The sequence below is a fragment of the Pongo pygmaeus genome, chromosome 18 (genome assembly GCF_028885625.2).
Source record: "Pongo pygmaeus isolate AG05252 chromosome 18, NHGRI_mPonPyg2-v2.0_pri, whole genome shotgun sequence".
Taxonomy (NCBI): Eukaryota; Metazoa; Chordata; class Mammalia; order Primates; family Hominidae; genus Pongo; species Pongo pygmaeus.
The window spans coordinates 42,731,278-42,746,528 of record NC_072391.2 but is presented as its reverse complement, the minus strand read 5'-3'; the positions used below and the strand labels follow the sequence as shown (position 1 = coordinate 42,746,528).

Sequence of the window (15,251 nt, the reverse complement as noted above, 5' to 3'; positions counted from 1 at the left end):
AAACTATGCATCTGACAAGGGATTAATAACCAGAATATGTAAGAAGTTCAAACAACTCTATAGAAAAAAAATGTAATAATCCAATCAAAAAATGGGCAAAAGATTTGAACAAACATTTCTCAAAAGAAAACATACAAATGGAAAAGTGGCATATTAAAAGGTACTCAGCATCATTGATCATCAGAGAAATGTAAATCAAAACTACAATGAGATATTATTTCACCTAGGCTCAAATGGCTTATATCCTAAAGACAGGCAACAACAAATGCTGGTGAGGATGTGAAGAAAAGGGAACCCTTGTACACTATAGATGGGAATGTAAATTAGTACGACCACTATGGAGAACAGTTCAGACATGCATCAAAAAAAGTAAAAATTGAGCTACAATGTGATCCAGCAATCCCACTGCTGTGTATATATCCAAAAGAAAGGAAATCAGCATATCAAAGAGATAGCTGCACTCCTATATTTGTTGCAGCACAATTTACAACAGCTAAGATTTGGAAGCAACCTAAGATTCCATCAACAGATGAATGGATAAAGAAAATATGGTACAGATATACAATGGAGTACTATTTAGCCATAAAAAAGAATGAGATCCAGTCATTTGCAACATCGTGGATGGAACTGGAAATTGTTAAGTGAAAGAAGCCTGACACAGAAAGACAAACAAACATTGGAGGTTTTCACTTGTTTCTGGGTTCTAAAAATCAAAACAATTGAACTTGTGGGCATAGAGTAGAAGGATGTTTACCAGAGGCTGGGAAGGGTAGTGGGGTTTGGCAGGAGTTGGTGATGGTTAATGGGTACAAAAAATAGAAAGGATGAATATGACCTACTATTGTTAGCACAATAAGGTGAGTATAGTCAATAATAATTGTATATTTTTAAATAACTTAAAGAATGTAATTGGATTGCCTATAACTCACAGGATAAATGCTTGAGAGGACAGTTACTCCATTTTCCATGATGTGCTTATTTCACATTGCATGCCTGTATCAAAACATCTCATGTACCTTATAAATACGTATTGATATGTGCATAATGTACCTATTACGTACCCACAAAAATAAATAAAAATGTTAAAGTAAATGAAATAAATTTAGAAATTATTTCTGTAGGTATTCTGATTTCTAATAATACTGGTATATAATAGACACACACGCACACATCAAAATGCAACCAAAATTTATGATCTTCTAAAATAAACTACCTGTTATCATAGGATTATAAGAAAGTTGAGATTTCCAAGAAAGTATGAACAGTTATCTCTAGAAGATGATTTTCTAATTTTAAAAATATCTCTGGCAATAAAACATTTTGTGTTATTGTCACGAAGTTGTATTAACTTTAGCATTCATTAGTTGTTAAATCTTATACATAAATTCTTGTATCTGTAAAACTCAGGAATTCTGCTAACTTAATTTTTGTGTGTGGAGAATGGGGTCTTACTATGTTGCCCAGGGAGGTCTCAAACACCTGGACTCAAGCTATCCTCTCGCCTCTGCCTCCATAAGTGTTGGGATTAAAGATGTGAGCCACCATGCCTGGCCTGACTTGATTTTTTTAGTCCCCGTTTTCCCTTCTCACGTGAATATGGGGTCCTGCTTGAGCAGCATCTTGAGTTGATGTTTTAGAATTACATCTTTTCATTCAATTTAAAATGCATATTACCATAATATTTCAGAAATAAATATTTGCATATATTAGTAAAAGTATATTTTATATCCTTGAAACAAATGTTGAAATATATAATTGAAATTTTGAATCCCAAGATTTTTTTCTCCTCTTGCTTTCATTTTCAAAATTTCAGAGAAGGTATAGTTTTGCATGATTTAATTCTGTGAGTTTAGTATAATTTAAAAATATTCCGCCTCTTCACATTATATGCTTTTCTTGAGTAAGGTCATCCACTCTTGCTTTCTGGGTGCCTCAAATTTGTTATGTCCCACACTGAAGACATTGTCCTTGACCCTTTCCTGATGTTTTGTAATCTACTCTGTCATCTGGTTTCATCATCCTAAGAAATAACACCTAGTAAGTAGCACCAAAACATTGAAGCAGGAAAATTTCTACATTTCAGCCCTTTCTCAAACCATCAGTTCAGTCACTTGCAAATTCTGTATTTTCTACCTGCTTAACATTTTTTATATCTCATTATCATAATCCAGTCTCTGACTCATAATTTTGAAATACTCTTGTTTAATTTCCCCCACGCCATGTTCATCTCTATCTTTTTGTTGCTGCCATGGGGACTTTTACAAAAATATATTTATAATGATATATAACTCATCTTCTTTTGAGTGGTTTCCCATTACATGATGGGGAAAGTTCACACTCATGTGTGGCCCATATCTTTTGTGGTTTGGCCTGATTCTCGCATTTTATATCTCCATTCCATTCCCTCTGACTATGTTCCACTTTTACTGCATTATTTTGGTAAACTTCATTTGCCCTATCATTTCATGCCTCATCTTTTTGAGCATGCTTCTCTGTCTAGAAACGCTTCCTACTCTCACTGTGTACTTGGTCTATGTTTCAAAATATGACTCTATCTTTGCAGCATTTCCTGAGCTTCCCAAGTAGAACTGACTGTTCTCTTCCTTGTGCCTGTACTGTACTACATTCACTTTAGTTGTAGAACTCATGGATTACACTTTTCTTTTTTTATTACCTTTTATATATCTCTACCCTCACTGAAATATAAGGCAGGATCTGACTTTTGTTTATATTTTTAGCTTCTCCCCATATATTGCTTATGATTTGATAAACACAGCACATTTTTGTTGTCTTACTGACAGAGTGGGTGAGTGAGTAAATACAATGTTTTCTGAAGTTGCTGTTCTTTTCTTTCTAATAGGAGAAAGCAACAGAGCCAGCAAATGGAAAAAGACAAAATGGTATGGGTATTGTTAAGAGTGCTCCACAAGATCACACAAATAATGAAAATTTAATTTTGATTCAAAAAATGTTAGAGGTGGTAAGTTAGTGAATATCTCTGAAAAAAGTGTATTAAGTATTTTCAATAGAAAAACCACCAAACTATGAAGATCCAAACATAATATTCATTTCTTTTCCACAATTTTTTTCTATCTTTTTTTGTACTACCAACTTTTCCCTGAAACTACTTCAGTTCCTCAATTCCCTGGAATTCTTTTTTCTTTTTCTTTTTGCTATTACTTTTGTTTCACTGAAATATTTATGGGTGAAGACAAACTTGTATAGGTATATAAAATTCATAGTGATAAATTTTCTCATGAATGTATCTGTGTATAACATTTTATAGATATGTCATTCACAGTAAAATCTGGACAAAAGGAAGATATACAATCACATTTGGACAGCAAGGTATTATCTATTGTTATTGCTGCAGTTATTATTTTAGAAAAGAAGCATTCAGTGATGTTACAACATGAAAGAGAATGCTTTCACTTCACTTTTGCACCTCTGCATATGCCCATAAATAATTATTTTCTGGCCAGGCACGGTGGTTGATGCTTGTAATCCCAGCACTTTGGGAGCCCAAGGCGGGTGGATCACCTGAGGTCATGAGTTCAAGACCAGCCTGGTCAACATGGCAAAACCCAGTCTCTACTAAAAAAAAATACAAAAATTAGCTGGATGTAGTGGTGTGCACCTGTAATCCCAGCTAACTGGGAGGCTGAGGCAGAAGAATCACTTGAATTCAGGAGATGGAGGTTGCAGTGAGCCGAGATTGCGCCACTGCACTCCAGCCTGGTCAACAAAGAAAGACTCTGTCTCAAAAAAAATATTTTCTTCCATTATCAGCCCATAATTAGTACAGTAATTATGTATAAAGTATATCACAGCTGCATAGTACAATTCTGTTAATTTGGAGGATTTATGCAAAAAGCCAGTGTCATATAGTGCAAAAAAGATAAGGGTTAGAAGTCACAAGGAATCAATTTGGGCTTTAAGGTTAAGTTTATCTAGAAACTCAAAAAATTGTTCCATGTCAATATATGGCCAAATGTATGATTCTATGTTCTACTTGGATGTGTAAAAGTGCTAATGAGATTCAGAGAGAAAGAGTTTGGACTGTAGTTTTGTACAACTTGAAATCTGAAAAGACAATGCCTGGGACTTAAACTACTACTGTATTTGGACTGACTAGTATAGATCTGAAAAAAAAAATTCAGAAGAAGCAAAAGCATTGGGAGTTGTAAATAAGTGAAGCTATAAACACAGTAGTTTGGTTTAGTGGTGTTTTATTAAGTATAAATCATATTCCAAAAAAGAAAACTTTGAGTAGCTTTATGGTACTCAATAGAAGACTATTCTAAGGTGACAACAGTAGAAAGAGATGAAGGGGCCTGGCTCCTTAGGAGCAGTTGCTGTATCGTGATACCAGTACCAAGTTGGTCAAAAGACATGTTGTTATCCTCATGCTTTTACTTACTAGCTATGAATTTCTGGTAAAAATTATTTAACCTATTTGAATGTCGAGTGATGCCCTTCATATAAAGAGTACTAGTATGTACCTCTTAGGCATGTGTAATGAATAAATGCACTAAAAATTGGAAAGCATTTGGTAAACCTGAAAGTGTGTACACTAATGTATAATAAAGTGATCCACAGGGGTATTCGGTGGCTCAATAAGTATTGAGGATGCTTCATGTAAACCTGGAGGACAATAAAATGACAGTAGCATCAAGAAAAGTTTGGGAAAGTCAAAGTGGGCATGTGGATTTCTAGTTTGGGGAACATGGAGTTTCAGCAGACTATTACTAGAGAAATCTAGGAATCTAGTGGTTTGGTGCTTGAGACATTCCCATGGGAATTTAAGTGTTTTTGACCTTGAGTGAATTTCTGCTGTTGAGCACCAACTCTGCTAGGCAACTAGAGACTGAATATAGATGATGGGGGCTTAGGTTACAGCAGCAAGAAGAGAAAAACAAGTAAATAACCCAGTCTTATAAGTTGAATGTGCTCCCTATAAAGAAAACAGAGAAGACAGATTAGAGATTATTGGAGAGGTTTGTAGTTAGCACGGGGATGGGAGTGGCAGTAAAGTTCTGTAGTCAGAGGAGATGTTTCTGCATGTGACATTGAAACTGTCAACTAAAGGATGAAAGGAGCCAGCCATGGGAAAGTCTAGGAGGAGGACATTCTGGATGGAGAGGAAACAATGGATCTCATCTGTTCATCATTTTCTTGTTAACATCCTGGAATGACCAGAAAGTGGGGTTACCATCATCATCTTCATCATCATCATTATTTTTATTAGTATAATGTGTAGAAAAGAAAATGTGAAATTTAGTTGCCTGGCACATTTTAAATGCTTTACAAATGAATGTTCTGAATGTTCCTGTTCTGCTTTTCTTTTTTTTTTTTTGAGACGGAGTTTCACTCTTCTCGCCCAGGCTGGAGTGCAATGGAACAATCTCGGCTCACTGCACTCTCTGCCTCCCAGGTTCAGGGGATTCTCCTACCTCAGCCTCCAGAGTAGCTGGGATTACAGGAGCGTGCCACCACACCCAGCTAATTTTTATATTTTTAGTAGAGGCAGGGTTTTGCCATGTTGGCCTGGCGGGTCTCGAACTCCTGACCACAGGTGATCCACCCACCTTGGCCTCCCAAAGTGCTGAGATTACAGGCATGAGCCACCACCCCCAGCCTTGTTCTGCTTTTTATACTAAAGCTTGATATACTTTGTTGAAGCTTTTTTTCATTGAGATAGTGTTGCTTACTATATCTAATATTTGCTTACTTATATGTAGACATAAACTAAAGGTTTTCTCATCGCTTTGTTGTTTTATTCAACCATCTTTTCTATCAGTAAAAATAATATCAAAGACTGTGTGGATTTCTCCAACCCTTTGTTTACCTAAATTAATTGGCTTCTACCATGCTCTGTTTAAACACAACATGACACATGCCACAGTTTCTTATTGTGCTGTCTTAACATTTACATTTTCTGTAACTAGAAATCTTTTAAATATTTAATGCATTAAGTGTAATACCAAGTGTATTATGTAGCATTTTAAATGGTCTCTTACCTTTGGTTGGAAATGTAGGGTAGAGTTAGGTATTTTGAAGTTAGTCTCTTGCTGCAATGGGCACATAAGTTATTATTTGGTCTGTGAATATATTTCTTGTAGCCTTTTAGTCTGGGTGTGCAGAGGCAGTAGCCCTGTGAAGATAAAAGATAAGGTTGATTTAGAGAGCCTATCTAGGTAAGCTTCTCTATTGAATAATTTAGGTTCTCAACACATGCTTTTCTTATTTTGAAGTTATCTGAATGAAAAACACCTTCTTTAAAAGAAAGTGTTTGGGAAATCTTTATGTAACTACTACTTCTTTTTCATCTTCTTGAAACTCATTGTTGTTATTAATTTTTACAGAAGATCTCCAAGAGTCACACAGAGAACGGTGGCAGTCATGTATCTGGGGCTATAGACTGTAAGACAAAACATATAGTAAATGGGCAAGAAGAAGGTAAAAACTGTATATCATAGAATAAGTCAATTGACAGTATGTCTCTTTAAAAACACGAGCACTAGTATATTCTAATAGCCAGAGAAAACTTCTTAAAATGACTTCTTCTTTTTTTATATTTTTTTGAGATGGAATTTCACTCTTATTGCCCGGGCTGAAGTGCGATGGTGCGTTCTCAGCTCACCGCCACCCCCACCTCCCAGGTTCAAGCGATTGTCCTGCCTCAGCCTTCCGAGTAGTTGGGATTACAGGCACACGCCACCATGCCTGGCTAATTTTTTTGGTATTTTTTTCTATATGCTTCATTTTCATTCTTTAAGCCCTAGTGCCTGACACATAGCAGAACTCCATAAATAATTGCTAGGTAAAATACATAAAGGCTGGTTATACGAAGATGATTTGCAAGTTGTCTCCTATTGTGTAGGAGCAAAGGGGACAGTCATGTAAAGCAATAATGTACAGTTCAGGTGGTAAAGATGCAGTAGAAAAATCAATAAAATACTAAGGCAGCCCCAAGGAAAGAGACACCTGTTTATCTGGGGAATAAAGATATTAATTTAAAAAATCACCAGAATCAAGGAAGACTTCACATAGCCACCTATTTTAAAAGAAGAAAATAAATTTGTCAGAATAGTAAAGGAATACATTTCACATATTAGGAACAAGGTGCACATCGATAAAAGTGTAAACAGTCATTTTGGAAATCATCAATAAGGTACTACCATGAAGTAGAGAATAATATACCACATTACTATGTAAGGATGTTTCTACTAAATTTTTAAGTATATTTTTAATTTTTAATTTTTTGTGTACAAGGTACGTGTATATATGGAGTACATGAGATATTTTGATACAGGCATACAAGGTATCATAATCACATCACGGTAAATAGGATATCCATCACTTCAAGGATTTATCCTTTGTGTTAAAAACAATCCAATTATCGTGTTTTAGTTATTTTTAAATGTACAATTAAGTTCCTATTGACTTTAGCCACACTGTTGAGCTGTCAAATACTAGATCTTATTCATTCTATTTTTTGGCGCCCATTAACCATCCCCTCATCCTCCCCCAACACTGCCCCACCATCCTTCACAGCCTGTGGTAATCATTATTATACTCTATCTCCATTAGTTCAATTGTTTTAATTTTTAGTTTTCAAAAATAAATGAAAATATGCAAAGTTGGTTCTTCTGTGCCTTGCTTATTTCAGTCAGCATAATGACCACCAGTTCCATCCATGCTGTTGTAAATGACAGGATGTAATTGTTTTTCATGGCCAATTAGTACTATATTGTGTATATGTACCACAATTTCTTTTATTTTATTTTATTATTATTATATTTTAAGTTTTAGGGTACATGTGCACAATGTGCAGGTTAGTTACATATGTATACATGTGCCATGCTGGTGTGCTGCACCCATTAACTCGTCATTTAGCATTAGGTATATCTCCTAATGCTATCCCTCCCCCCTCCCCCCACCCCACAACAGTCCCCAGAGTGTGATGTTCCCCTTCCTGTGTCCATGTGTTCTCATTGTTCAATTCCCACCTATGAGTGAGAATACGCGGTGTTTGGTTTTTTGTTCTTGCGATAGTTTACTGAGAATGATGATTTCCAATTTCATCCATGTCCCTACAAAGGACATGAACTCATCATTTTTTATGGCTGCATAGTATTCCATGGTGTATATGTGCCACATTTTCTTAATCCAGTCTATCATTGTTGGCCATTTGGGTTGGTTCCAAGTCTTTGCTATTGTGAATAGTGCCACAATAAACATATGTGTGCATGTGTCTTTATAGCAGCATGATTTATAGTTCAGGAAACGACAGGTGTACCACAATTTCTTTATCCATTTGTCTGTTGTGAAAGACTTAGGTTGCTTCCAAATCTTGCCTATTGTGAATGGTGCTGCAATAAACATGGGAGTGCAGATATCTCTTTGATATACTCACTTCCTTTCTTTTGGGTATATACCCAGCAGTGAGATGGCTGGATCATATGGTAGCTCTACTTTTAGTATTCTGAGGAACCTCCAAACTATTGTTCATAGTCGTTGTACTAATTTACATTCCCACCAACAGCATACAAGGTTTCCTTTTTCTCCACATCCGCATCAGCATTTGCTATTGCCTGTCTTTTCGCTATAAGCCATGTTAGCTGGGGTGAGATGACATCTCATTGTAGTTTTGATTTGCATCTCTCTGATGTTGAGAACATTTTCATATGCATGTTTGCCATTTGTATGTCTTCTTTTGAAAAATGTCTATTCAGATCTTTTGCCCTTTTTTAAATTGAATTATTAGATTTTTCCCATAGAGTCATTTGAGCTCTTTGTGTATTCCGGTTATTAATCCCTTGTCAGATAGGTAGTTTGCAAATATTTTCTCCCATTCTGCGGGTTGTCTGTTCCCTTTGTTGATTGTATCCTTTACTGTACAGAAGCATTTTAACTTGATGTGATCCCATTTATCTCTTTTTGCTTTTGTTGTCTGTGCTTGTAGGATATTACTGAAAAAATGCCCACAATGATGTCCTGGAGAGTTTCCCCAATGTTTTCTTCTAGTAGTTTTATAGCTCGAAGTCTTAGTTTTAAGTCTTTAATCCATTTTGATTTGCTTTTTGTATAGGGTGAGAGATAGGGGTCTAGTTTCATTCTTCCGCATATGGATATCCAGTTTTCCCAGCACCATTTATTGAAGAGACTGTCTTCTTCCCCAGTGTGTGAACTCAAACATGAGTTCACTGTAGGTATGTGGATTTGTTTCTGGCGTCTGGCTTCTGTACTGTGTTGTGTTGGTCTATATGTCTGTTTTTAGGCCAGTGCCATGCTGTTTTGGTTACTATAGCTCTGCAGTATAATTTGGAGTCAGGTAATGTGATTCCTCCAGTTTCTTTCTTTTTGCTCTAGATAGCTTTGGCAATCCTGGGCCTTTTGTGGTTCCATATACATTTTAGGACAGTTTTTTCTATTGCTATGAGGAATGTCATTGGTATTTTAATAGGGATTGCATTGAATCTGTAGATTGCTTTGGGTAGTATGAACATTTTAAAAATACTGATTCTTCCAGTTTATGAACATGAAATATCTTTTCATTATTTGGTGTTTGCTCAGTTTCTTTCACCAAAGACTTACAGTTTTCATTGTAGAGATCTTGCACTTCTTTGATTATGTTAATTCTTAGGTATTTAATTTTATTTGTAGCTCTTGTAAATGAGATAGATTACTTACTTGATTTTATTTTCAGATTGTTCACTTTTGGCATCTAAAAATGCTACTGATTTTTGTATGTTGATTTTGTATCCCGCAACTTTATTGAGTTTATCAGTTCTAATAGTTTTTAATGAAGTGTTTAGGTTTTCCAAATGTAAGATTATATCATTATATCATTTGACTTCTTCCTTTCCTATTTAGATGTTATTCATTTCTATCTCTTGTCTAGTTGCTCTAGCTAGAACTTCCAGTACTACATTGGTGACAGTGGACATTATTGTCATGTTCCAGATCTTAGAGGAAAGACTTTCAGGATTTCCCCTTTATGATACTAGCTATGGGTCTGTTGTATATGACTTTTGTTGTGTTGAGGTATGTTCTTTCTATATACCCAGTTTTTTGAGGGTTTTTATTATAAGAGGATGTTGAATTTTTACCAAATGCTTTTTTGTGTATCAGTTGAAATGATCATGTGATTGTCATTCTTCATTCTATTGATATGCTATATCACACTGATTGATTTGCATATATTGAATCATCTTTTCATTCCTGAGATACATTTTACATGGTTATGAAGAATAATTTTTGAAATCTGTTGTTGAATTTGTTTTGCTAGTATTGGTTGAGGATTTTTTGCATCGATGTTTATCAGAGATATTGGTGTGTAGTTTTCTTTTTTTGATGTGTGTTTGTCTCATTTTGGTATCAGGGTAATACTGGCATTGTATAATGGGTTTGGAATTATTCCCTTCACTTCTGTCTTTCAGAATAGCTTGAGTAGCATTGGTATTACTTCTTCTTTAAATGCTTGGTAATATTTAGCAGTGAAGCCATCAGGTCCCAGGCTTTGCTGGGAGACTTTGCTGGGTCCCCTAGACTTTGCTGGCTTCAATTGCATTACTTAGTCTGTTCAGGTTTTGAATTTCTTCATGGTTCAATCTTGGCGGGTCATGTGTGTCTAGGGATTTATTCATTTATTATAGGTTTTCCAATTTATTGGCATATAGTTTTTCACAGTAACCTCTAACGATCTTTGAATTTCTGCAGTATCAGTTGTAATGACTGCTTTTCCTTTTTATTTTTTTTTAATTTTAAGTTCTGGGATACATGTGGAGAATGTGCAGGTTTGTTACATAGGTAAATGTGTGCCATGGTGGTTTGCTGCACCTATGAAGCTGTCACCTAGGTATTAAGCCCTGCATGCATTAGCCATTTGTCCTGATGCACTCCCTCCTGTCCTCCTGCTGAGAGGCCCTGGTGTGTGTTGTTCCCCTCCCTGTGTCCATGTGTTCTCATTGTTTAACTTCCACTTATGAGTAAGAACATGCGATGTTTGGTTTTCTCTGTCTGTGTTAGTTTGCTGAGGATAATGGCTTCCAGCTTCATCCAGGTCCCTGCAAAGGACACAATCTCATTCCTTTTTCTGGCTGCATAGTGCTTCATGGCATATATATACCACATTTTCTTTATCCAGTCTATCACTGATGGGCATTTGCATAGGTTTCATGTCTTTGCTATTGTGAATAATGCTGCAGTAAACATACATGTGCATGTATCTTTATAAAAGAATGATTTGTGTTCCTTTGAGTATTTACCCAGTAACGAGATTGCTGGGTCAAGTGGTATTTCTGGTTCTAGATCCTCGAGGAATCACCACACTGTCTTCCACAGGGGCTGAACTAATTTGCATTCCCACCAACGGTGTAAAAGTGTTCCTATTTCTCTGCAGTCTTGCCAGCATCTGTTGTTTCTTGACTTTTTAATAATTGCCATTCTAACTGGCATGAGATGGTATCTCATTGTGGTTTTGATTTGTATTTCTCTAATGATCAGTGATGTTGAGCTTTTATTTCCTATGTTTGTTGGCTGCATAAATGTCTTCTTTTGAGAAACATGTGTTCATGTTCTTTGCCCACTTTTTGATGGGGCTGTTTTTTCTTATAAGTTTGTTTAAGTCCCTTGTAAATTCTGGATATTAGACCTTTGTCAGATGGGTAGATTGCAAAAATTTTCTCCCATTCTGTAGGTTGCCTGTTCATCTGATGATAGTTTCTTCTGCTGTGCAGAAGCTCTTTAGTTTAATTAGATCCCATTTGTCAATTTTAGCTTTTGTTGCAATTGCTTTTGGTGATTTCATCATAAAATTTTTGCCCATGCCTATTTCCTGAATGGTGTTGCCTAGATTTTCTTCCAGGGTTTTTATAGTTTTGGGTGTTACATTTAAGCTCAATACATTTACATTAAGCTCAATAATGCGTACAGTTGGATATAGAGACTGGAAAAATAGACACTGGAGACTCAGAAAGATGGGAGGTTGGTAGATGGGTTAGAAATGAGAAAATTCCTAATTGGGAGAATGAGCACCGTTCAGATGATTGTTATACCAAAAGCCCATACTTCATCACTACGCAATATGTCCCTGACATGAAACTTCATTTGTACTGTCTAACATATTAATAAAGAGAAAAAAACTAACTTTTATCAAGACAGTGGAATGAATAAACCTTATAATTTTCATAAATACTCAGGCAGAAAATTAATGTTAATAAAAATAAAACAATAAAAATTTTAATAAAAATTTAATAAAAATAAATAAAAATTAATATATGTATATATACGAGCCAGAGTCTCGCTCTGTCACCCTGGCTGGAGTGCAGTGACATGATCTTGGCTTACTGCAACCTCTGCCTCCTGAGTTCAAGTGATTCTCCTGCCTCAGCCTTCTGAGTAGCTGGGATTACAGGCGCCTGCCACCTTACCAAGCTAATTTTTGTATTTTTAGTAGAGACAGGGTTTCATCATATTGGTCAGGCTGGTCTCAAACTCCTGACCTCAGGTAATCCACCTGCCTCAGTCTCCCAAAGTGCTGGGATTACAGGCATGAGCCACCGTGCCTGACCAATAATATTGTATTTTAAGAACGGTATAAAAAGATAATTTTATGAATTAGTTAGTACTTAGCACAGAAAATATGCAACGCAAGCTTCTAAGCCATTAGATATTTGTAGACAGAATATCTAACAGTGTAAAATAAATAAGCCATTAGATATTTGTAGACAGAATATCTAACAGTGTAAAATAAGATTCATTGGCAATGACAAATTGACATATTTTCAATCATATTAGATGATATTAAAACCATTATAACGTTTACTGTTTTGTTGCATAATAAAGGATCATAATTTTAAATAACTTCATTAAAAATTTGACAAATTAGGCATATAGATAAATGGGCAGCATGTTGACCAGTAAACACAGGATACACATTATTTTCAAACCACACAAAATTATTTTATTTTTATTTATTTATTTATTTTTGGTGGGGGGAGTAGCTTTATTGGCTGGGGATATACTGGGTTCCTCTCCCTGGGAGGTGGGGTCCTCCCCTGGTCACCCGCGGCAGTGATCCAGGAGGCGCCATGCAATTCAGTGCTGGGGTCAGTTGGGGACCGGGCCTTGGAAAAGGCTAACTGTGCAGGGAAGCAGTAGCTGCGGCGTCCTCACCGCCCTCTCCGCCCTGCTGCACTGGGTCTCCTGGTGCTCGGAGCCTGCGTCTCTATAGGGCAATGACCCATCAGGCTCGGAACCTTCGCAGAACCTAGTTTGACGCAGGCCAGACATCTCCGCTTCCTTCCCTTGGAATGGACTTCGCACTCCTGTTTCTTCCAGACCTTCCTCCTGCCGCTTGTCTGCCTGAGCTTAAATTCCAGTTTCAAAGTGTTCCAGCTGGGAAGAGCGTATCCACGTCGCTGTCCACACGATTCTCCTGGAAGGCCCCCTGCCCCGGGCGGGTGGATTCCTCCAGGGCCACCTGCAGGCCCCGCCTGCGCTGGGCTCCGGGAGCTCTGCCCCGCCCACGCTCCCGCGCCCACCCACAGGGCCAGCAGGATCCGTAGCTATCGCTTGCTTCCACTGTGGGTCACCCCGGCCCTGCCAAGCGCATGTGCGCCCCTCAGCTCTCCGAGCCCTCCGGGAGCTGCCTCCTCCCCTGCCCTTCCCCTGGGTGGCTATGCCGGCAGAACTTTGGGCAGACATCAAAGAACCGGGAAATGTCTCTTTCTCCAAATTCACTTTGGTGTCTCCACTCCCTCCCATCCTGCCTTCACTGTTCCCTGGGGACTGCAGTTTTAGCAAAGTTCTCGGCCCCGGGAGGGAAGCCGTCCTGTTTCCCACTCCCACCCTTCAACCCTTTTCTGGCCCATTGTCTCTCCCCACTGGGTCTTCCACACGACACCTTATCCTCCCTACTGTCCCTGGAGCCCTTCTCTTATTCTTCCGCTCAGCCTCTTCCCTGACTGTTTCTCCCTCCCCATCCTGAATCTGCCAGTTCCCACTGAGTGCTCCCCCCATCCCGGGGCCCAGGCAAAACCCACACAATCATTTTAAATGGGAACATTTGAATTCCACTGAATTCATGAAAGCAGAAACCCATCTGGTTATATTTTAAAGGATTATGAATTGATAATAGCAGCTATCAATTTAAAGTTTAACCAGGGTAAAGAATACCCACCATTTTAACAACAACAACAATGAAACCCTAGCTAACAACTAGCTAACAAACTAGATCAGTAAAATTGCAGGATACAATATTAACATGAAAATCAGTTTCAGTTTTACACAGTAACAACAAAATACCTGAAAAAGCAATAAAGAAAACAATTCCATTTAAAATATTATGAAATAGAATGGAATAATTAATTCATTAAATAGAATGAGTTTAACCAAGAAAATTAAAGATCTGCATACTGGGCCAGGCGCGGTGGCTCACGCCTGTAATCCCAGCACTTTGGGACGCCGAGGCGGGTGGATCATGAGGTCAGGAGTTCGAGACCAGCCTGACCAACATGGGGAAACCCCGTCTCTACTAAAAATACAAAAATTAGCCGGTGGTGGTGGTCTCTGTCCTGTAATCCTAGCCACTCAGGAGGCTGAGGCAGGAGAATCACTTGAACCCGGGAGGCAGAGGTTGCAGTGAGCTGAGATTGGACCACTGCACTCCAGCCTGGGTGACAGACCTAGACATCGTCTCAAAAAAAAAAAAAAAAAAAATTCTGCATACTGAACACTATAAAATGTTGATGAAAGAAATAGAAGAATACAAAATGGGAACTATATCTTGTGTTCATGGATTCTAAAAATTAATATTGTTAAAATATCTATACTGGACAAAGTCATCTACAAAGTTAAAGAAATTTCTATCAAAATTTTAATGCCTTTAAAATAAATGTAGGATAAACAATCCTAAAATTAGTATGGAGCCATGAAAGACTCCAAATAGCCAAATACTGTGAAGAACAAAAAGGCTGAAAGCCTGAAACTTCCTGATTTCAAACTATATTACAAAGCTATAGTCATTTAAATAGTATAGAGCCTACTTAAGAACCAATGAAACAGAATAGAGGACCCAGAAATAAACTCACACATGTACAGTCAACTGATCCTACAGAATTAGGAAAAGATAGACACATCAAGAAATGCTGTAGAAAAAACTAGGTATGCACACACAAAAAGTGAACCCTTTTCTTGTATCATCACAAAAATGAGTTTAAAATAAAGACTTAAACATAATAACT

General features: G+C 37.3%; 1 long non-coding RNA gene across 1 annotated transcript in view; it reads right to left on the bottom strand.

Moving 5' to 3' along the window:
• Positions 1-4,215: 4,215 nt before the first annotated feature.
• Positions 4,216-15,251, bottom strand: part of LOC134738544 (uncharacterized) — a 51,693-nt gene continuing 40,657 nt past the window's right edge. Inside the window, exons 2-3 of the long non-coding RNA XR_010124304.1 lie at positions 6,021-6,154; positions 4,216-5,186 (exon numbers count right to left, since the gene is read on the bottom strand). This is a non-coding gene — a long non-coding RNA (uncharacterized LOC134738544). The remainder of the gene's footprint in view (positions 5,187-6,020; positions 6,155-15,251) is intronic.